Genomic DNA, 22,312 nt, shown 5'->3' with positions numbered 1-22,312 from the left:
CAAAATCTGTGTGGCAGGATCTTCCCCTAGGGATGAGATGACACTAAAGGAAGAAACAGAAATAAGTGTTGCATAAAATACTCTTTCCTCCGATCCAGGTGTGTAACAACACACTTGTGATTATGTGATTATGACGGCTCTTGGCTGTGGGAGATACTGTTCTTCACCGTCTTTAGCTCCTACACTCCCTCAGTGGCTCTGCATTTTTTTCCGTCTTGCTACCAAATTGAATGACAATGGAATGCATTTCTTACGTAAACTAGTCTTTAAGCAAAAGCTATTTCCACTGCTTAAGGTCAAATTTTGTAGGTAGCTTTTGCTCTGTTTAGGTAGTCACAGGTTTAATATCCATTTTTCCCGTCTTTTATCTATCTATTATCTATCTACCTAACTGTCTGTCTGTCTGTCTGTCCATCCATCCATCCGTCCACCTATCTATCTACCTATCCATCCATCTATCTAGGGAAAACTATCTTGATTCTGGAAGTCCCAAGGGGGATTAGAGATGCCAACAGTCCTGAGAAATATAGACTTCTCTACACTGAAACGTAGAAATTCAATGAATGATAACTTAAGATAGTGGCTTCGACATTACAGGGTTCCCCACAGTGGTCAGCTTTAAGGAAATTTGGATTTTTATACTCACTCTGGAGCTTTACTAAGTACTTATTTTCAGCTGTATTGGCCATGCCCGTGCTTCATATAGTCTTATATTAAGGAAGAAAACTTTTATGTGGAAAACTTCAATGCATTTCCTAGTCCATCAAAAGTAATTGGCTGAGTCAGTGAACACCAGTAGTAGCTCAAGCCCTGCACAGGGGCCAGTGGACAAAGAAAATCTCTTTGCAACTTCCTTGCCACTTGAGAAGAGAGCTATGTCAGTGAAAACAGGGCAAGTGCAAAATGATGGAAGAAATACACTATTTTTCTTGATTAAGAACACCCAGTCGTTTGTAGAATCCCCACAGGAAGCCCAGAAACATAATGGGAAAATGCAATACCTTCTGAGGGCTTTATTACCTCAGTTTTTCTCTGAACGACAATAGATACACTCTCCTAGGCCTTGGGGCTGCCTTCGGAAATGCTTGTCTCGAACAAGTGAGATTGCAAAGAAAGTGTCAGCCTGTGTAAGCTACTGCAGGCACAGGCTGAAAAATGATGCAGTCAGGGTCAAGCAGCTGACCAGGATCAGAGCGGTAAAGGGGAAGGGGTGGGGAACAGGGTGGAAGCAGCCCCAGGCAAACTCTCTTAGTCCTGCGGGCTGCATCTCTAGCATCTCTACATCGGCTCATAATCCCAGCTGTCGCCGTGTGCCAGCACCTCTTGTATTTCTGCTCTATGGTTTCTCTTAAGGCTAAATCCATTTAAGGACCTTATCAAGAAATAAAAATGGTTAATTTTTACTTTGTCATGCATTTTTCTTTGTCTTTTCAATTTAAGGGCTACATATGGAAGTTCCCAGGCTAAGGGTTGAATCTGAGCTGTAGCCGCCAGCCTACACCACAGCCACAGCAACGCGGGGTCCAAACCGTGTCCTCAACTTATAGCTCATGGCAACGCCGGATCCTTAACCCACTGAGTGAGGCCAGGGATTGAAACTGCGTCCTCATGGACACTAGTCAGGTTTGTTACTGCTGAGCCATGATGAGAATTCTTGTCATGCATTTTAAATGCTCTGTTAAAATGTAGAACTGTTGAATCATGTACAGTTTTTCCGTTTATCTTGAGCTTACTAACACTAAAATCTTGGCCCGCTGTTGAAGCAATCGTGTGAGTGTGTGTATGTGACTTTACTGAAGTTTCACCTGTTTGTGAGCAGCAGGACCTGAATTTCCATGTCTCTGTTCTTCGCACCCAGCACATAATAGAGTATTTGGTAAATGAACCAAAAGAATGACTGGTAACAAATCATATTCATGATAAAAATAAATATTTCCTGAAATTTCAGGGGATATTCTATAGCCACGCTCTTGCCAAAGATATTTCAGAACTTGGTGAGGTTTCAGATTTAATTTTTGAAGACAGAACCCTGTTCTGACATGCTTACTAAGCCACAAGCTACTGGGACAGCGGGTTTAAAGTGGGTGAGGTGAAGAAGGTTGGCTGGAGTCAGCAGGGGCTGGGGGAGGATGGAATCTAATAGAAAAACGGATGAAGAAGACATTTCAATCGTTTTAAGACCTAGGAAGTATTTCTGGGGATTTAAGAGAGAATGTGTGGGTTGAATTTTCAGACTCACAGCGGTGCTAGTCCAGTGGAGCAGTGGGACTTCGCAGAGTCTATGCAGGCTGAATTAAGGCCCAGTGACTTTGTAGGAAGAGGAGCTGTGCTTGGGGAAACAGCTGGTTTCCTGGCAGGGTCGGAGGCAGAGCTCAGCAGGTTCCCCCCTACCCCGCGCACCTGTCAAGATGCACCCCCTTTGTGTACTTCCAGTTCACATCAGTGCTGTGCTGAGTGGGGACTGCCTGCCCCGGTTCTTCCTGCATCCCTCCCCGCCCCCAGGCTTCCTCTGCAGGAAGACCTTTTGTGTACCTGGCTTTCTTGTTGCCATTCACTGTGAGTTGTGTCGTTGGTGGATGAGTAACAGAGATGCTGCTCAGACATTTTTGTCCACGACTCTGCCCTTCAAATGGTTCTCCTTACTTTTCAAGCAGTTTAATTGCCTGATTCGTGTGTGTGTGTGTGTGAGTGTGAGAGACACACACACACACACAGACACTGATAATGGTGAGCCCTGTGTTCCTGGAAAACAAGGACACTGTAGACTTTGTCCTCCGTCTGTCCACCTCCACACAGTCAAAACCCTAGAAGCAGCTCCCTGCAGAGCACCACCCCTCCCACAGCGCTCAGAAGAGGCAGAGAGATGCCCCCAGTTTGACACTGGGCAAGGGCAGACATGAAACCTATAGGATCCCATTTGGTCCTGGTAAATGATGAGCTGTGCTGTTTGTATCCACTGTACCTGTTCACCCTCTCACCTGTTCACCTCCTCACCTAGTCACATCCACACCTGTTCACCTCCTTACCTGTTCACCTCCTCACCTGTTTACCTTTTCACCTGTTCACCTCCTCACCTGTCTACCTCCTCACCTATTCACTCTCTCACCTGTTCACTTCCTCGCTTGTTCACATCCTCACCATCCACATCTAGGCCCAGCCCTGCCCGCCTCGCCCTGTAAAAGCAGTTCCCCTGTCAGACCCATGTGAGGCAGGTGGGTCTCATGGTGAGCAGTCATCTTGCCTTCCCTGTCACAGTCAGGTGTGATTAAACCTCTCCTTCCTTGAACCCAGCTTTTTATTTGCCAACATGGACATGCTTTATAGAGGACCTGGCTGAGAAACAAGGTGCACACAGTACTGTGAGAAGCACATGGCTCAGCCTCTGTACAGAGCATCAGCAAGAACGTTCAGCTCCAGCTCTTGGGAACCAGGAGGAGACTGGCTGCAGAGCGTAGCATTAATGGGACAGCCTTGCACCAGGAGTGCAGTGGTGCGTGTGCAGACAGAGGGGGAAAGACTCGCAGCATCAGACTTGCCTGGAAGAACTCTTCCAAACACAGCCCCCAAGCACACCCACCCCAGACTTCCACATGCCCCTCCCCAAGGCCAAGAGATGTGCTTGTACCCCCTCAAAAGCTCTGAAACCCTGATGTGGATCCCCCTCTACAACCATGGCCTTGGGGTGGGGACTGGCAGAGGGCCCAGCAGAGGGCCTCAGCTAATGGCAGGTTACCAGGGCTTCTGGTTCTGACCTTGGAGAAAAGCTGGATGAGAAAATGAACTGTTGAAATGGGAGGTGGACAGTAGCTGAGGGAGCCGTTGTGTTCAGGACTTACTTGCTCCTGGTCATGCTCATGATGAAACTTCTCTTGTCAGACATCATCTAGGAAAGAAACAGACCTAGAAATCTCTGAAAGCCTTGAAGTTTCTGCAATGTAATCAGTCATCCTTTCAAGAAAGCCAAAAACTCAGCAGTTATAAAAAAAATTTTCCAAATAAACACTTTTGTCATTAAAACACAATTCCATTGCCTAAATAAGTTGAACATCATCTTTTCACTCACAATATAATCAATTTCTGAATCTAATGTGGCAGCATAGTCAGTTGATGTGCGAGTCTGTTTAATTCCAAAAGTAGGAAGTAGCTTGGAGTTCCCTTCGTGGATCAGTGGTTAATGAACCCGACTAGGATCCATGAGAATGCAGGTTCGATCCCTGCCCTTGTTCAGTGGGTTAAGGATCGACGTTGCTGTTAGCTGTGGTGTAGGTTGCAGACGCGGCTTGGATCCTGAGTTGCTGTGGCTGTGGTGTAGGCCAGTGATACATCTCCGATTCAACCCCTAGCCTGGGAACCTCCATATGCCTCGGGTACAGCCCTAAAATAGCAAAAAAAAAAGGTAGGGAGTGGCCTTTGGAGGACAATGCTTAATATTTTGGAATTTCTCGAGTTCAAATGTAAAATTATTTTTAATTTTTTGATAAAAATTAATGTTGAGATTTTTCTAGAGATGTTAAGGATTGGTGAATGATTTATTCTATTGACCATGTGTGTTGAATAATGCACATTATTAATGGAAGGCAGTGAAAGTAACAATAGATAAATTATTTGAATGGGAAAGTTAGTCTTAAAGGAGTAACCCAGTTTTATAGTAGTATTTGGAAATAATTGTAGAGGTGCCCAAAACTTCATGGATTACAGTCAAAGTCATGTCCTAACCTTTACTCTGATAAGTATAACACCATAGCTATTCTGGATTTATACATAATGTCATTTCTACTGTTCCCAGTGCAACTCTCTACTCCATGTTGTTTGTTAAAGGAAGAAAAATAAATCTGTTCATCGGCAAGTAATTATATTAGCAGATCCTGCTCTCCTAACTTACAATTAACCGCTTGGACAAATGAGAAGAAACTATTTATTTAGTATGCCAATTTAGGTGAGGAAAAGTTTTCCTCCATTTTCCTAGGGCCCCTGGCTGCATCTGAAAATTACGCTAAGAGAGCTGGACAGGAGAAAAGCATGTAGATTTATTAGTGCAAGTTTCATGTGACACAGGAGCCTTCGTAAGGACACAAGCATCCAAAGAAACAGACCAGAGCACTTTGATGCTAGGTGTGCTGAGAGCAGGCAGCCCTGGGGAAGGGCGGGTCAGAGAGGATGGGTAACCATGGCAACAGGGGGTCAGCAGGGCCTGCCTGCTGGGATTCTTCTTGGTCCCCCTGTGCTTGGAGACACAGGTGTTCTCTTCCTCTGGGCGCACGGAGGCCACCTCTCATCTGAGGGTTCTGTGCCCTGCTTCAGGGGAGGAAGGTCAGAGTGACCTTTGTGCTTCTGCCATTTTTTCATTCTCCTCCAACTTAAAGTACTCAATGTGCTGAGGTGCCGTTTTCGGGGGTATCGTGTCCCAGACCCCATCACCAATGACTATGTAAAGTTTATATCTCATTTACCATCACTGACTCAAACAGCATCTAAATTTTTATCTCCTGACATGCCCAATAGTAGTTTCAGCTTGTTGCCAATCACAGGTTGTGCTGTGATCCTTTAAATCTGTCCCTAACAACATCTTCCATCTATAGCTCAGGTCAAGTTCTGCTAAGCCAGAGGCTGCAGCAAGATTCTGCAGAATAAAATTTTCATACACTGCTTGAAAATCCTGTGGGCTTAATAATGGAAAAAATATAAACAACTCTCATGGCTGAGCCATTTGGAGACAGTTCTTGCATCAGGATTAATCGGGGATTCAAATGACACCCAGCACCCAGGCTTCCTTTCCCTCGGGTTGGTCCCCACATGCCAGCTTCCTGTTGGTTCTTCCCGGTGGCCCCCTGTAGCTCCTCATGTGTTCCTTGTGTATGACATTCAGATGGAAGAAGGAGTCCACCTTTTTTTTTTTTGCTTTTTAGGGCTGCACCTGTAGTATATGGAAGTTTCCATGCTAGGGCAAATCAGAGCTACAGCTGCTGGCCTACACCACAGCCACAGCAACACCAGATCTGAGCCTCATCTGTGACCTACACTGTATCTTGTGGCAACACCAGATCCTTAACGCACTGAGTGAGGCCAGGGATTGAACCCAAATCCTCATGGATACTAGTTGGGTTTGTTACTGTGGGCTGAGATGAAGCTTTTCTTTCTCCTGATGTCTCCTTTGACATTGCATGAATTTTTTTATTAGAGATGGAAACCAACACTGTGGCCTGGAGATGATGATTATCAGGGCCGAATCTGTGTGTCTGAAGGAAGTCAATTCCACGTGATTCCCATGTTCAGTGAGGAGTAGGTGTGTTATATCTCAAAGGAAAACAGGGTACCACTAAATGAGGCATGTAGCCAAAGCCTGCAGTGGTCCGGGCTGGCCATCTCTGGTGGCCTTGTCTCCGTCTTCCATGGTCCCTTCTGGTCCCCTCCTTCCGCACCCCACACGGCTTCCGTCTCATCCCCTGCAGGGGAGATGCTCTTCCCCAGCCACCTTTGTGGCGCCCTGGGTGCATCATTTGAAGATCACATCAGTGAGACCTGCATCCAGGTCTGTTTAAAAACTGCAGCCTCCACCGAGCTTCACGTTTCCATTCTTTCTGTCTGTGGGCTTGGTTTGCCTTTTTAATAGCACTTACATCCACACACAGATACACATCTATAGACACAAATAGGTATGCATATGCACATGTACATACTGCACACATGTATTTATCTCATTTTGCATCCATCTGCCCCCTCCCCTACCCCTTACTGGACACACACATACACACACATGAAACCAAACACCACACAGAGATTTGGGACCAGTTTGTCTAGTGCAGAGTCTCCAGTATTTAGTACAATACCAGACAAGAGGCTGCATCCAGTACATAGTTCTTGAACAAATGATTCCAATTTGCTGCACCTTGTGTAAACAGACATAAGATCAGGTTAATAGAGATAATGTTTGACCTATTGATCAGGTTATGACTAGACCATCTCAAAGATTCTACCGAAGTCCTTTAAGGTGCATCTGATTTAGCTGAACTGGTCATCCTCAAATAAATCTGTATAAAAATCATCATTTTGAATTGAGACTGCCTTGGTATCTACTGAGTTTTTCCTCCCTTCGAGCTCAATGAAGCCGGGGCTGGTCCTGGTTCCTTCTTGGGAAACCACTGCTGATTCACGTCCCAGATTCATTCTTTGCCTCTGTCTGTTCCCATGTTCCCAAGTAGCTGGAAGTGTAAACAGGGTTGGGGACAATGCCAATTGCAGGCACTGGGTGCATCGGGGGCACTGAGAGTCTTGGGGTGGGGGAGTCATTCTGAAATCAAGCTGGGAGGGTGAGGGCTGTGTACAGCCCCCCTCATAACACTGGGGTCTCCACAGTTTATGTGGAGAGGATACATAATTGATTCAGAGGAGCCTTCTGAGCTGGCACTGCTGTCGAATGTGTCTTTGTAGCATTTTCCTGGCAGCATCTGGGGTTTTTGAAAACATAATGGATTCAACACAGCCTCCCTTCTCCCATCTTTCAGCTTCATTCACATCTTGAGCAATTAAGCTTCTCTTGAGGGATGAAGAGTTATGAAGTGATCAGCCCCCAGGCAGACTCTGTTGAGGAGCAAGTGCTTTGAGAATAAAGAAGATTGATCTCCGGAAATACATCTTCCCTCGTGCTTCCTATCATTTTTCTTCGCAGAATGACAAGTTAAGAGTTCATAGCAAAACAAACAGAATAAAGATTATGACATATAAGAATAATACAAACACAAATATACAGAATTTTACTATAATGTCTTGTTCATTTATGATCCATTTTCTTTTTTACAAAATTACAGAATAAAGTTGGAGAGTGCTGTTTTTTTTTTTTTTTTTTAAAGAGTTTGCAAAAGAAATCTGTAGACTGTGCTATCCTGCAGGAATAAAGCAATGTTTTATTAGAGGCTAAGAATAAGACTATGACCAAACATTTCTGAAGCAAATTAACTAGAAGATGCTATAAGATTAAACTTAATGTTGCAAGATTTATATACGTGGGAGAGATGCTGTAAAAGAAAATAACTTTAGATTTAGGTGATAATTCTTATGATTCCCATCAACTCATAAAATCTGGCCTATTTAATATCTGACAAACAGGTTTGAAACTAATTATTAATAAATATCTGACAAACATGATTGAAACTAATTAAGTAGAAAATTAAGAAGTGTATCTAGATTAATATGTAAAGATTCAAATAATAATAAATATCCGTTACACAGCCTGTGTCAAGATATAGCATCCTACACGATTTACATGGTGTCGTAGCCAGTATTTTTCTACACAGAAAAAAGCAATAATTTAAGGACATTTCACTCATATCTAAGATTCTAGTATGTAAGTAACACCAGTATATTTTAATTCCAAAGACGGAACGTATGACTAGAAGGAAAATGATCTGATCACTAAAAGGAATGATCTGATCCAGGCTTTGTGGATTTTTGAAGTAGTCAGAAATATATTAGCTTGTAGAAGTGTCCTTGAGTGGTTATGGGTGAGGGTGCTGAACCCTGACCTCTAGACCACCAGGGCCAGGAGGCTTCATGCACAGCCCCAGATCTTGGCTCCGTGGAGAAAAAAAATCAGCAAAGAGACTGAGTGTAGTGAGCAAGTACTGTGTTTATTAAGAGAGAAGATAGGTGTGGAGAAAGCACAGGTGGGCTCAGAGAGAGACAGGTAGAGATAGGGAGAGACAGACAGAGAGACAGCAGGGAGACAGAGACAGACACAGAGAGAGAAATACAGAGAGAATGAGAGAGAGATTGACGGAGATAGAGAGACTGACAGAGATAGAGAGAGATCGACAGAGAGAAAGAGAGAGAACAGAGTGCACATGCTCTGCAGGTTTAAATCACTTGTACGGGGCAGTCTCTCTGGGCTTCCTCTGGTCAATCATCTTGCTTCGTCTAGTTTTGGCCTGACTCAAGGCCCTCCCCTGAGCGCACCTCTTTTAACCAGGATGGAGTCTAGCACCAGGGTTTCTGGGAAGTGGACAGGATGTACTGTGGTGTGATGCCACTCCCTTCTCTGACCCCTGAGGAACCTTTCTGCACATGTGTAGTTCTGGAGGTCTCCTTGACCTCAAGAATGAGAAATGTGGGGGTCTCCTTATCTTTTATCCCAGCAGGATGCAGCTCCTTGCTCAGGCCATTATCTGCATCTGAAAAATCTGTCCACAGGGGACAGACTCCAGTTGCTCAGCAGGGGACCCATTGATCCCCTGTCTTAGAAGTAGAGAAAAATGGATAAAATAAAATTACAGGAGGAAAGGAGGGCATAGGGAGGATGAGGATGCTCCTTGTCAAGCCAGAGGAGGCTGAATCTCCCAGGTTCAAGGTTGGGCATCTGTGGGAGACAAGAGGGCTGCTGGGGGGCTGATCCAGGCATTTAGAGTGATGGACAGGAGAGTCTCAGGTGCAGGAACTGCCCCCCGCCCCCGGCTTGAACCCTGTGAGCTGGAGGCCTTTCCCACCTGCTGTCTGAGGTGGCTCCTCCTGACTCAGGCAGCCCATTCCAAGTAGGGATCAACTGAGAGAACAAAAGGAGAACTTTTCACTGGAGACCTTCCTTTTTACTACTTAGATATTTTTTTTTAGTATTTAAGATAAATCTGTAAAATTTACAGGCATGCTATTAATCAAAGATTCTCCTTGACTGAACTCTATTCCTCTGAGCCCTTTTCAATCAGACCTCTTGCTTGCCATGTCCTTAAGATTCCAATGTTGACAATAATCCTGCTGGTCAGTATAGAAAGACTCCCACCCTCAATATCTGATCACCTTCCATCTGAACAATTTCCCAGCCCCACCCCCCACCCCCAGGTGACACCAGATATATGGCCTGCCCTCAGCAGGATCCCTGGAGGTTGTTGAGCCAGAAACCCTCCGTCCTAGCCCCTCATGTTTCCTTTGAGTGAATTTCCACCTACCAAGCTCCACCCACTTCTTCCTGGCCACAAACGCCCACTTTTCTTTGTTGCATTTGAGTTGAGCCCAGTGTTTTCTCACTGCAGAATCCCCTTGTGGTCGCCCCTGTACCTGTGTCAATAGACCTGAAAACAGTCGGCCTTGCTCTTTTCACAAGTGTCATAAATAATATTTCCTTTGACGTGATCTACTTTGAAATGAAAGAAAAAGGAAATTAGAAAAAAGGGAAAATTCGCTGAGAGAATGCATATCACACTGATCACCATGTTAACTGTGGGGCAGGAATTAGAGGCGGGTTACAGGTCATTGTTATGGCAGTGGCCCAGCAGCCCTGCGCCTCAGTGTATTAGCTCTATAGACAGCCCTGTGGCTTAGTGTACCAGCTCGGGCGACAGCCCTGTGGCTGTAGTGCACCAGCTCCAGCAGCTCTGTGGCTGCTGTGTGTCAGCTCTTTTACCTGGTGAGACACCAAATGAGCACCTGGAGAGTTGGAGAACTCAGGTTTATCACGCCGGCGTGATATCAGAATCTGGGTTCTTGTTCACTGCGGTGGAAGAATGAACTCTGGGAACACACAGGCAGCAAACAAGCAAAGATAGCTCCCAGGGTTATGGGGGGGGAAGAGCCCCCCTTTTCTCTATTGTCCTATAGGGGTTTTTATTCCTTAAAGTTGGGGGGGGTGGTTACCGACATGAGGTCCAGAGAGATGTGGTCTTCTCCCATTGGCCTTATTCAGTTACCCATATCAGTCCTTGTCCAATGGGATCGAAATGTTACGGCAGATACCCAGCAGCCCTGTGCTGCAGTGTATCAGCTCTGGCAACAGCCCTGTGGCTATAGGGTACCAGCTCCAGCAGCTCTGCAGCTGCAGTGGATCAGCTCTTTCACCCGGCGAGAAACCAAGCGAGCACTCGGAGAGGTGGAGAACTCAGGTTTATTACGCCAGCGGGCTCAGAGGAGATTGCTCTCCAGAGTCTGAGCCTGGAAGAAGGGTTTCACAAGGCTTTTATGGGCTACCTCTTCCAGGTCCAAGCTTGGCTAGTTGGACCAGAGTGATGTCAGGCAAGGTAGTAGATGCGGAAACAAATTGACAGAAGCAGATGTGTGGGGGAGGGGTGGTTGGGACAGTTGGCTGGACTTTGCGTAGTCATCATGGCCGGGGTCTCTCTACATTTTTATTGGGACATTTTCTCCTACACTAGGGGTGGACATGTCCTATACGTCTCATAGTTTCTTTGTCCTTTTCATCCTGTAAACTGAGTCACAGGGGATTAGAGATTAATGTCCCTCTGGGCATAAGTACACTCCCTATAGTAAACAAGACCTGTGGGGATGTTACTCCCTGGAGCCCTTAAGCCGCAAATGTTAATCAATGGTCATATCAAAGAAAGCATCAAAGCCCATGCTCCTACACTGACTACCAGAGTTAATATTCTGCTTCAGGCAGGCTCAGAGGAGATCGCACTCCGGAGTCTGAACCCCAAAGAAGGGTTTCACAAGGCTTTTATGGGCTGGCTCTTCCGGGTCCGTGCTTGGCTGGTGGGACTGGAGTGAGGTCAAGCAAGGTAGTAGACGCAGAAGCAAGTTTACAGAAGCAGATGCGTGGGGGAGGGGTGGTTGGGGCAGTTGGCTGGACTTTGCTTGGTTATCATGGCCGGGGTCTCTCCTTTCTACCTTTTTATCGGGACATCTTCTCCTACATCATGACAGCGATTCCCTAACTTTAGATTCTTTTCAGTGAACGTGTATTTGCAGATACACGTGCTAATGTTTTATTTCCATAATGCAAAGGAGAAAAAAAAAAAAAAACAGGAAAAAAGCCAAGTCTGGTTTGGTTGTTGTTTTTATGTGTCGTTTACAGGTTTGCATGGTTTAAAGCATCACATAAATAGCTGTGATTTTTTAGTGTTGTTAAAATAGCAACAACAGGGGAGGTGAATTGAGATATTCTGCCATCTAAGAGAAGTGCTGTAATTAATATCAAGGAGGGTAAATTTAACTCAGCTTCTCTCCACTTAAATAACCCAGCCGAAAATGAAACAGATGCTTCAGAAGCTTTGCAGCTAATATTCAAGGAAGATTTTTCTTTCCAAGTTTTTGGCCAGAGCTTTGTGTTGCTAAGGTTGGAGTTCTCTAGTAAATGGAGCTCCTTCATGCAGAACACTTAAGGAATGTTTGCATATGTAAGACTAACCCCAGAGCTGAATCTGCCCAGGGAAATTGTGCATTATCACAAAGTGTGAGAAAATCTTCATTTCACAGAAACTGGAGGTGGGGAGTTGGGGGGCAGGGGGTTGGCTGGGGAAGACAGGTGAGTCCACTAAAGATCTATTATTATTATTAAATCGAATGCTGCCCTGTGCTACAGTCCTTTGAATTGCCTCATAGTTTCAGGAAAGGCCCGAAGTGCAGGCTAACTTCGGTGAAGTGAAAATCATGGTCGCAGGAGCTTTGTTTTATTTTAGTCCTCATGGAGAAGAAGCTGAATCTCGCCTCCTTCGAGAAGCCACTGGACGCTCAGCGCCAAGGCTCTTTAGGAGATCTGAGTTAACGGGCTGTGTTCGAACAGGAGAGAACACTGGAGTTTCCTCTTAATGAAATTCAAATATTAAAATTAAAGGTGCTCATTGTTTTGGTTATGCATAAAAACCCAGTTAATCTTTGAATCTTTAAAATAAAATGTCACAGAAGCTTAATTTTTGAATGCAGTCGGCTTGTAGTTAAGGCTTCAGGAGCCAGGAAGCAGGTCCAAACAGAAAGGAGGTCCAAAGAGTTGTAGGAAGTGAGGGAGTTTGATGGACCAAAGTGAGCAGATGTGAAAGAGATGTCTACCTGCTGAGGTCCAGGGAAGTCATTTAACTGAAACTAGAACAGCCACGCTACGGCCTGTCAACAGGCAGTGTGCAGGTGCCTTAACCATTAAAGAAAAGAAAGCATTTAAAACCTGAACTGGACTCATGGTGGTTCAAGCATCCAGGATGGAGTCGGGTGGCCTTTGTGGTTTCAGACACATTCCTGCATCACTGAGAACTTGAGTTTTCTGAGCTGTATCAGTGTCAAGGATACAACTGGCTTTTCTCAAAACAATACCTGCTGGCAACCACCAGCTGTGACCTTAGGTTTCAAGGTCTCTCCTTGTGACTCTGCAAACATTTCAGACCCCAAATAGTCCTGGCTTAACTAGCTCCCTTACCTCTTAGCAGCTCCAACCTTAAATCCTGAAAAACAACTTCTGTAACTTTGTCATTTTAGCCTAGAAAAGTCTTCACATTTTGCGGTCTGGAGGGGAACATTTCAAGGGCTCCTTGAACCTGAATCTCCTGAGCTATAGTCTTCGGTTTGCTCATGAAACTCTATTCCTGTTGTAGTGTTACGGCAGCTGCCCAGCAGCCCTGTGCCGAAGCGTACCAGCTCTAGTGACGGCTCTGTGGCTGTAGCGTACCAGCTCCAGCAGCTCTGTGGCTGTAGTGTGTCAGCTCTTTCACCTGGTGAGAAACCAAGCCAGCCCTCGCAGAGGAGGAGAACTCAGGTTTATGACACCGGCGGGCTCAGAGGAGATCGTTCTCCGGAGTCTGAGCCCCGAAGAAGGGTTTCACAAGCCTTTCATGGGCTACCTCTTCTGGGTCCATGCTTGGCTGGTGGGGCCGGAGTGAGGTCAGGCAAGGAAGTAGATGCGGAAACGAGTTTACAGAAGCAGATGTGTGGGGGAGGAGTGGGTGGGCAGTTGGCTGGACTTTGCTTGGTCATCATGACCCGGGTCTCTCCTTTCTACCTTTCTATTGGGACACTTTCTCCTTCAGTAGGTTGTTTGTTTTGCATCTACAGCAAGAACAGGAGGTTACCCTGTGCATTTGCTGGCTGGTTAAAGCCGGTCCCTTTTGTTAGGAGCAGGGTACTCCTGAAGAAGTACTAGTGACTTGTATGAGTGGGCAGATGTGAGTGATACAGTAACAAGTTGAAACTACCACTAGGCACACCGGGAGATAAAAATATAGACACAGGTTCAGTCGATAATGGTGAAAGAGATATAAACCTTACATAGTCATTGGTGATGGGGCCTGGGACACGATACCCCTAAATACGGCACCTCAGCATATTGAGTACTTTAAGCTGAATGGAGTTTGAGAAAATGGCAGAAGCACAAAGGTCATGCTGACCTTCCTCCCCTGAAGCAGGGCACAGAAACCTCATATGAGAGCTGGCCTCCGTGTGCCCAGAGGAAGAAAACACCTGTGTCTCCCCAAGCACAGGGGGACCAAGAAGAATCCCAGCAGGCAGGCCCTGCTGACCCCCCCCTGTTGCCATGGTTACCCATCTCCCCTCTCTCTCTCTCTCTCTCTCTCTCTCTCTCTCTCTGACCCCGCCCTCCCCCAGGGCTGCTCCTCCCAGCATCAAAGTGCTCAGGTTTGACCATTCTTTTGGGTCCTCCTGTCTTTATGAAGGCTCCCCATCAGGTGAAACTTGCACTAAAAATCTGAATGTTTTTCTCCTACTAACCTGTCTTTGTCATTGTAATTTTCAGACCCAGCCAGGGGCCCTGAGGTGTTGAGAAAAACTTCTCTGTAGCAGTTTGAAAGGACTACCTTGTGCTGGGGGCTGGGGGCTGGAGGGTGGAGGGTGGGGGGGAGTGCTCTATTGCTACAGGGCAGGAGAAATACTGTATGTGAAAGCACACTTTAAGGGAGAAAATATAATGTTCTCACTACCCTTTTAGGTTTTTTGTTGAGTCAAGTTAACTGTGGAAAACCAAACATAAGTTTAAAAAGTATCTTCTGTAAACATGGGAAAAATCCAGTAAAACTGAGAACTCTCTGAAACCGCCCAAGTCATCACCTTAAATATCATATCCACCTAAAGACAACAAAAAATTGGGGGGAGTGGAGACGAGTTAGGAGAGGTTATCAGGAAAGCAGGTAAACAAGAGTGGTTGTGATGCAGATGGAAGCTGATGCCTGGTCTGCTCCTTGAAGTTTCTAGAGGTGGGCATCCTGGTACTGGGGCGCCTCACAGAGAGACTTCCCTTCTAAGTGCCTCTGGCAAAGGGTTGTCTCTACTCTGTATTCTCACCTTTCTGGTGTCTGCTGTTTCCTAAAAATATTCAGTGTGAAGTCATCCTTATGCCCAGAAAGACAGTTCTGTCCCCTCAGTGCTGTGACCATAAGATCTGCGAAGTCTTAAGAATCTGGCAGAAGGTTTTCTTCTAAAGAGACGCATGGACAGGGCTGGAAAGGACGGGAGGATGGGCCTGGGGATGTGGGCTGAGAGATGGCATAGTGCGCTTAGTGTCTGCTTTGAGGCGGGTCTGTTCCTGGGAGGGGCCCAGGTTTAGGGCCTGGGAAAGAACATAAGCTTAACCAAGATTTGCTTAGCAAGCATTTTGTTCCCATGGATCTGTGGATACAAAGCGATTCAAGTAGCCGGTAAGGAGACAGCTGAGATGGGGGAGTTGGATAATTTGTGTCTGGTGTCATCAGAGGTAAACTGGGGTCCTGCTGCAGTGTGACCGGTCCTGGGAGACTCTGCCCCTTGGGCTGGTCCCCAGATACAGACGAGGCAGAGGTTCCCTTCAGCCTCTGGTTCTCCAGGAACCCAGGGCTCAGGTCAAACTCAGCTGGTCCCAGGGTGATCTTCCTCTGTCCACAGGCAGGGGTGTATGTTCATAAAGATGCAATATTTACCGTGTAATAAGCAATTTTCAAGGACAAACTATGAAACTGTAGGTCTTACATGATGCACACAATGCAAACACAAATAATAATACCATTAAAAAGCTTATGAGGTGTATTGAAACCTTTAGAGCTTATTTGATTCTAAGTGTTGTAGAGAAGTGGGCCTTAGTCTTCCTGGGTATCTAGGACCCAAGTGAGGAGAAAAGCAACTTGGACCAAATTCTGTTTGTGTAGATGTGGCCATTTTAAAAGATAGATAATTACTTACCAGACATGACTTTTCCTTTTTAAGGAAGCCAGGTCCTTAAAAAAAAAATGGTTGACAATTGATGCTTCTTATTTTTTAGATAAATTTAGACCATAAGAATCAAAATGTTTGAATTATGTATTTAAGTTATTGTCTCAACAGTTTAATATATGTAAACTATTTATCTTCATATAATTATTATAAGTAACCCATTTAACAGATGAGAAAACAGTACTACTGCACAAAATTATCTAAATATAAAGAAGAAAATTCATATAAAGCATTTGATAAAATAACTAACATAATGAAGAATTTTTTTCTTTCTATATTTGTTCACACAAACCAGGTGTGAAATTCAGTAAATAGGCACTAATTCTTTATATTAATGTGTCATTTGGAAATGCTTATTCATGAAGGCTAAGCACAGGGGAATTTCACATTGAGAAAGTTATTTTGGGGTTTTATTTCCTCTTCTATAAAAGGCCTATTGTTATTAAATTTGGCTTTTCATCCCTTTTATATAAAATAGATAAAAGAAAATGAGGGTGTTTAGTTGGAATAAAATCAAACATGTCATCAGGAAAAAGATTTGAGAATGTTTTACAGTAAAATGGTTGGTTACCTTGGGGTATTAAGAGTCATCACACTTGCAACATCTGTTAATAAAATATTAGAAATGGAAGAAGATCTTAGCATAATTTTATGTATAAATGTCTATGTCTGTGTGCTATATTATGTAAAGTGAATTAGCAAATTGTCAAGTAAAATTCAGATATGGGCAGAAGCCATGCTAATTTGCATATCAAATTAAGGTATGATGAGAAAGGAACAGATGATGGCTGTTTTCTGTTTTGATTTTAAATGTTTGCAAATGTCTGGTTCTATATTGCTCCTTATTTGTGTGCATTTTCAATGGATTTAAACTTAGACATATATGGTTTAATGAGGACATCTAATGAAGAGAAAAGAAAGTCTAATTTCTAAAAATGCCAAGCTGTTGATGCAGTATAAATATTCAGCATGGCTTATTTTGGCTAAAACATTCTTAACTGAGGAAATATAGGCTTGGAGTCCCTTTTGCCCTGATCTTAGAATTTATTCTTTTTATTCTGTCCTGCGGCTCTTGGTGTCTTTCATGAATCCACTTAACACAGATATTTTTTGAGCTTATATCATACGCTGAACATTGCATGTCTGCTGGAAAAATCTCATGAAAAAGTCAGAAGTGGAGCATATCTCACTGCTTCTTGGGCATTTGATGCCCTACTCTGATGTATTAAGTTGTTCCCCGGGTGAGTGGATGAATGGGAGCCAGGATGTGGAGCAAACACAAGCTCTATGGTCTTGTCCGGAGTGACTGTGGCCTCTCCCACCAGCGGCAGACCCTGTGTCCCTCTGTAGGTCTTGCTCAGCCCTTGAAGTCCCTGCAGACTGCAATCTCTCCCTAACACGCTTGTGAAGCATTCATTTATTCATGGCTACATTTATTTATTCTCTAAATCTTTGCCAACCACCTGTTCTGCAGCAGGAATTTTGCTGGGCTTTGGAATCCCTCACAGCCTCTAGTAAAAAACAGACTTTGGGCAAATCATCTGAAGTGTAAAGAGTATTACAGAGAAACCTAGGGAACCACAAAAGCGCAAGTAATCTTGATGGAAAAACAAACTGAGACATGAAAAATAGTTGAATTTGGCTGGAGGAGACTGGAGGGTGTGGGGATGAACAGTGCAGAAACGGATGTCCAAAGAGGGCCACATAGAAAAGCCTGGAAGCCAGAAAAAAGGGGCCCCAAAAGAAGGTTGTTTACATGTCATACTGAGAAAAGGTCAGGCAGGCAGGATGGGGTCAGGTCACAGGAAACACCTTGCATTTCCACGAGGAGAAGCCTACCCCTCTGGTTTGCACTCCCAGCTTGGCATGGTCCCTAGCCAATGGCAAGAGAGCCATCATTTCTGTTAAGTGAGAAATAAATGCACTTCCAATATTATTTCAACTGAGCAATGATTTTTAAATTGACGTAATTAATCAATAGAGGCATATTTATGGACATAAAGGTAACTGCCTACAAAGAGTGGTTTTGACATCTGGTTTCTGCTTTAGTTCAATAATCTTCCACTTACCTTACTTGTAAATCTACTTTTTAAGTTACTGTAGTAACTCTTAGATGGAATTTATTTTTGCTAAATAAATGTATTAAAAGTCTGATACACATAAATTTCTATTTAAAATATTCCTAGCTATATTTTCTTTATTATATTTATAAATTATTTAGTAAATGCTTTGCTACAAATCACATCCAATTTCAAGGTGAAAAATTATTCTGCTGACAACACTCCCTTCTCTACATTTTATAAACTGTTCCCCCATTGCATAACCAATATATGTCCTAACTCTTAAATGCTACATCTATTTTGTGTGTAAATGTTTTGTGCACATTTTTGAGACTATATGCAGCATTGGATTTCTTTAAATTGCTCTTATTTAAAGTTATAGAAATACTTTTGCCATTACAGAATTCTTAATAGCGTGCAATAGTTGCCAGAATTTAAGAGCTTAGAAAAAAATATCAATTCTTTTTTTTTTTTACACTTGAGGAGATCAACTTTTATTAAGAAGAGGATAAATATTCTAACAACCTCCCAAGTCATTTTTTTTATTATTTTATTTTATTTATTTTTTTCCGCTGTACAGCATGGGGACCAAGTTACACTCACATGTGTACATTTTTTTCCCTCCCTTTGTTCTGTTGCGATATAAGTATCTAGACATAGTTCTTAATGCTACACAGTGGGATCTCATTTGCAGAAACATGGATGGAACTAGAGACTCTCATACTGAGTGAAATGTCAGAAAGACAAAGGCAAATACCATATGATACCACTTATAACTGGAATCTAATATACAGCACGAATGAACATTTCCACAGAAAAGAAAATCATGGACTTGGAGAAGAGACTTGTGGCTGCCCAGGGGGAGAGGGAGGGAGTGGGAGGGATCGGGAGTGTGGGGTTATCGTATGCAAACTATTCCTCTTGGAATGGATTTACAAAAAATATCAATTCTTAACCTGTGATGCTTGTTGGATTTCAGAGCGGAATGACCCTAAGATATTTTTGTGAAACACTGAAGGTCCATTTGTGCATGCATTTTATGGCCAGTGCGGAAGTTATTATATCTTTCAACACATTCTCTAATGGGTCTGTCACCTTTCATTAAAATGTTAAGATTCACAGTTAAATAAAGACATGTTTTCTCTAGTGTTTTATACATGCAGAAAATTTTGCTTGAGAAAGTGGCTCCCTCCGGCCCCATCCACTTTTGAAACTTATTTCTAAGACCAAGCAGAGCAAGATGAGTTTGAACCAAAGAATTCCACTCTTGGGGCCCATCAGTTACATGGCTTTGGTAACATAAAGAAGCTTTCATCCATCCCTTTGGTTTTTAATTAATACTGTGTTCCAACTTAGGCAGAGAACAGTCATCTTTAACCAGATGATTTTAGACAAATGATTTGCATCCGCGTGTGCACATCGCTGCATCACCGCAGGGCAGTAACCACGAGAAAGTCATTAGTGATCCTCTGTGGGGTCCACTTAGGGCTGTCCTAGGAATTGGCACATCTGGCAGAGCTGACTTGCCAGTGTCTGGATAACCACATCTCTGCAGTCCCCGTTGGTTCCTTTTCTTTCTCTTGGTTCTCTGGACACTGCCCCTCGCCTTATTGCAAGTATCCTGCTACCTTCCTTTTGGAAGAGGCTTTCAGAAACGTCTAGAAACTCCCTGGCTGTCTAGTACTGAGGGAGGTGTCCTCCACTGTCGGCAGTACAAAAACAAGTTTGAGCTCTGGGTCCAGGGTCAGAACAGACTGCTTTGCTCCCTCCTACCCCGCCCCGCACTCCTGGGGATCCAACCTTAATCCCTGCAGACAGTGTGCAGGAAAGAGGCAGAGCATCTGTAAGACGGCATCCATACATGCTAATAGCATTTCCAAGTCATCATTCGAGCTTGCAGCTGTGGAAGTATTTTTATAAACAGAAATGACCTGTTAGCACCTCTGAGCTGACGACCTTCTGTCTCTTGCCTGTTTCAGGAGCTCCTTATAAACTAAAGTGTTTACTAGTAAAGAGTCTGTAAAGCATGAGGCTCCCACAGGTCTCCGCTGGCCAAGGTGTTACAACCACTACTTATAAAGCAAAATTAAATAGAATTGTTTGAATTCCTCACTACAACTAAAATACGTAGATGTGAGAGAAGGAAAAAAATGTGTAAAATAAGTAAGTCAGTAATTCTATCATGGTCCATATCAGTGATTAGACCTCATCTAATCTCATGATATTCAGCAGCTTTCCAAAGTGAACTATAAAAAAAAAAATTAGAATTATAAAATAAAGCAAAACATTCCTAAACTGATATAATGCAAGAGTGTTTAATGTGTTTTTATGTATAATGATACACACCCAGATATAAGAGTTTTAAAATTGTATCATCTTTTATCTTTTTAAGAAATGGAGTCAAGGGCGTTCCCGTCGTGGCGCAGTGGTTAACAAATCCGACTAGGAAACATGAGGTTGCGGGTTCGGTCCCTGCCCTTGCTCAGTGGGTTAAGGATCCGGCGTTGCCGTGAGCTGTGGTGTAGGTTGCAGACACGGCTCGGATCCCGCGTTGCTGTGGCTCTGGCGTAGGCCGGTGGCTACAGCTCCGATTCAACCCCTAGCCTGGGAATCTCCATATGCCGCGGGAGCGGCCCAAGAAGTAGCAAAAAGACCAAAAAGAAAAAAAAGAAATGGAGTCATGCTGAACATTTGGCTCTAATTTTTTTCTTTTTAACCAACCTGATTTTTTAGAAAGTTTCAGTTCAGATTCCCTCTTCAATATGGGCAGTGCAGAGTTGCCATAAAGCCATACCCAGTCTTCCCTATTGTTAAGGTTTTTGGTTAGTATGGTGCATTTATTATAATTAGTGAACCAATGCTGATGCTTTATTCTTAACTCAAGTCCAAACTTGTATTCAGGTTTCTTTAGTTTTTACCCAAGGTCTTTCCCTTTGCCAAGAGCCCTATCCAGGTACTACATGAGATTTAGTTTCTGTTCTCCTGAGGCTCCCCTTGGCCATGACACGTTCTCAGACTTTCCTCTATTCTGATGCCCTTGAGAGTTTTGAAGAGGACGGATTGGGTATTTTGTAAAATGTCCCTGTGTGGACAGTTGTCTGATATTTTCTTAGGATTCACGTGAGATTATGGATTTCGGGGAGAAAGATTGTAGAGGTGAACTACCATATCCCTCATGTCACTTCAAGGGCATGTCCCAGGACTTAATCACCGTGGTCTCAACCTTGACCGCAGGGGGAGGGCATGTATCAGGTCCTCTGTGAAATCACTCTCTGCTCTCTCTCCTGTCCCCTTGGAGGCCAGTCCCTCTGTGCAGTTCCACTGGGGAGTTATACCCCTGCCATGAGAGCAGCGTGTCTGTATAAATTATCTCCAAGTTTCCTGCCAATGAATATTGTCTCTTCTATGCTTATATTTATGCAGTCCAGCATTGGTTACATCAGAATGTATTCATGGATATTTATTTTATATTTTGGGTTATAATCCAAAACCAATTTATTCAGTGGCTCACCTTATTCAAGCTTTTGGGCAGCAGGAGCTTTCTGGTGGTTCCTGTGATCCTTTACATGACCTCATGAGGATGACTTCTGTTAAAAAAACTTCCTGGAGTTCCTACTGTGGCTCAGCAGTAACCCTATTAGGATCCATGAGGACAGAGTTTTGATCCCTAGCCCAGATCAGTGGATTAAGGATCCAGTGTTGAGGTGAGCTGTAGGGTAGGTTGCAGACCTGGCTCAAATCTCTTGTTGCTGTAGCTGTGTTGTGGGCCAGCAGCTGTAGCTCCGATTGGACTCCTAGCCGGGGAACTTTCATAGCCTCAGGTGCAGCCCTAAAAAGACTTAAAAAAAAAAAAAAAGCCTTCCTTACTTGCTTACTTGTTGGCACTGCACATCACTCCAGCATCATCTTATACTTGTCTATGCTAGTCCTAAAATCAGCCATTTCCCTAAGTAGTCCTAATTCTCTTGTCTTTATTCAGCAATTTGTTTTTAAGGCATAGCCCATACAGATTCATGCAGATCCAATGTATTTATCTGTTGTGTATTATTCCATTTATAGATATGAAATATTCTATGTATCCCTTTGTCTTATAATGTTTAAGTTATCAAGAAGTAATACTGCAGTGACCAGCCTTGAAAATAAGGGTTTGAGTAGGTGCGAGATTTTCTCCAAGTTGTAAATCTAGGTGAGCAATTACTGGGTCATGAGATCTGGCTATTTTAAATTCTCCTAGAAAGTAAGTCCTTCTAGAAAGATGACACTCATATTTTCATCTGCTAGTGGAGCCCTAAGACTTCATTTTTATAAATCTTTGGCATTTTTTAGACATTTTTGGGTGACCTGATATGTGAAAA

Source organism: Phacochoerus africanus, chromosome 15 (genome assembly GCF_016906955.1).
Source record: "Phacochoerus africanus isolate WHEZ1 chromosome 15, ROS_Pafr_v1, whole genome shotgun sequence".
Taxonomy (NCBI): Eukaryota; Metazoa; Chordata; class Mammalia; order Artiodactyla; family Suidae; genus Phacochoerus; species Phacochoerus africanus.
This window is presented reverse-complemented; position numbering follows the sequence as displayed.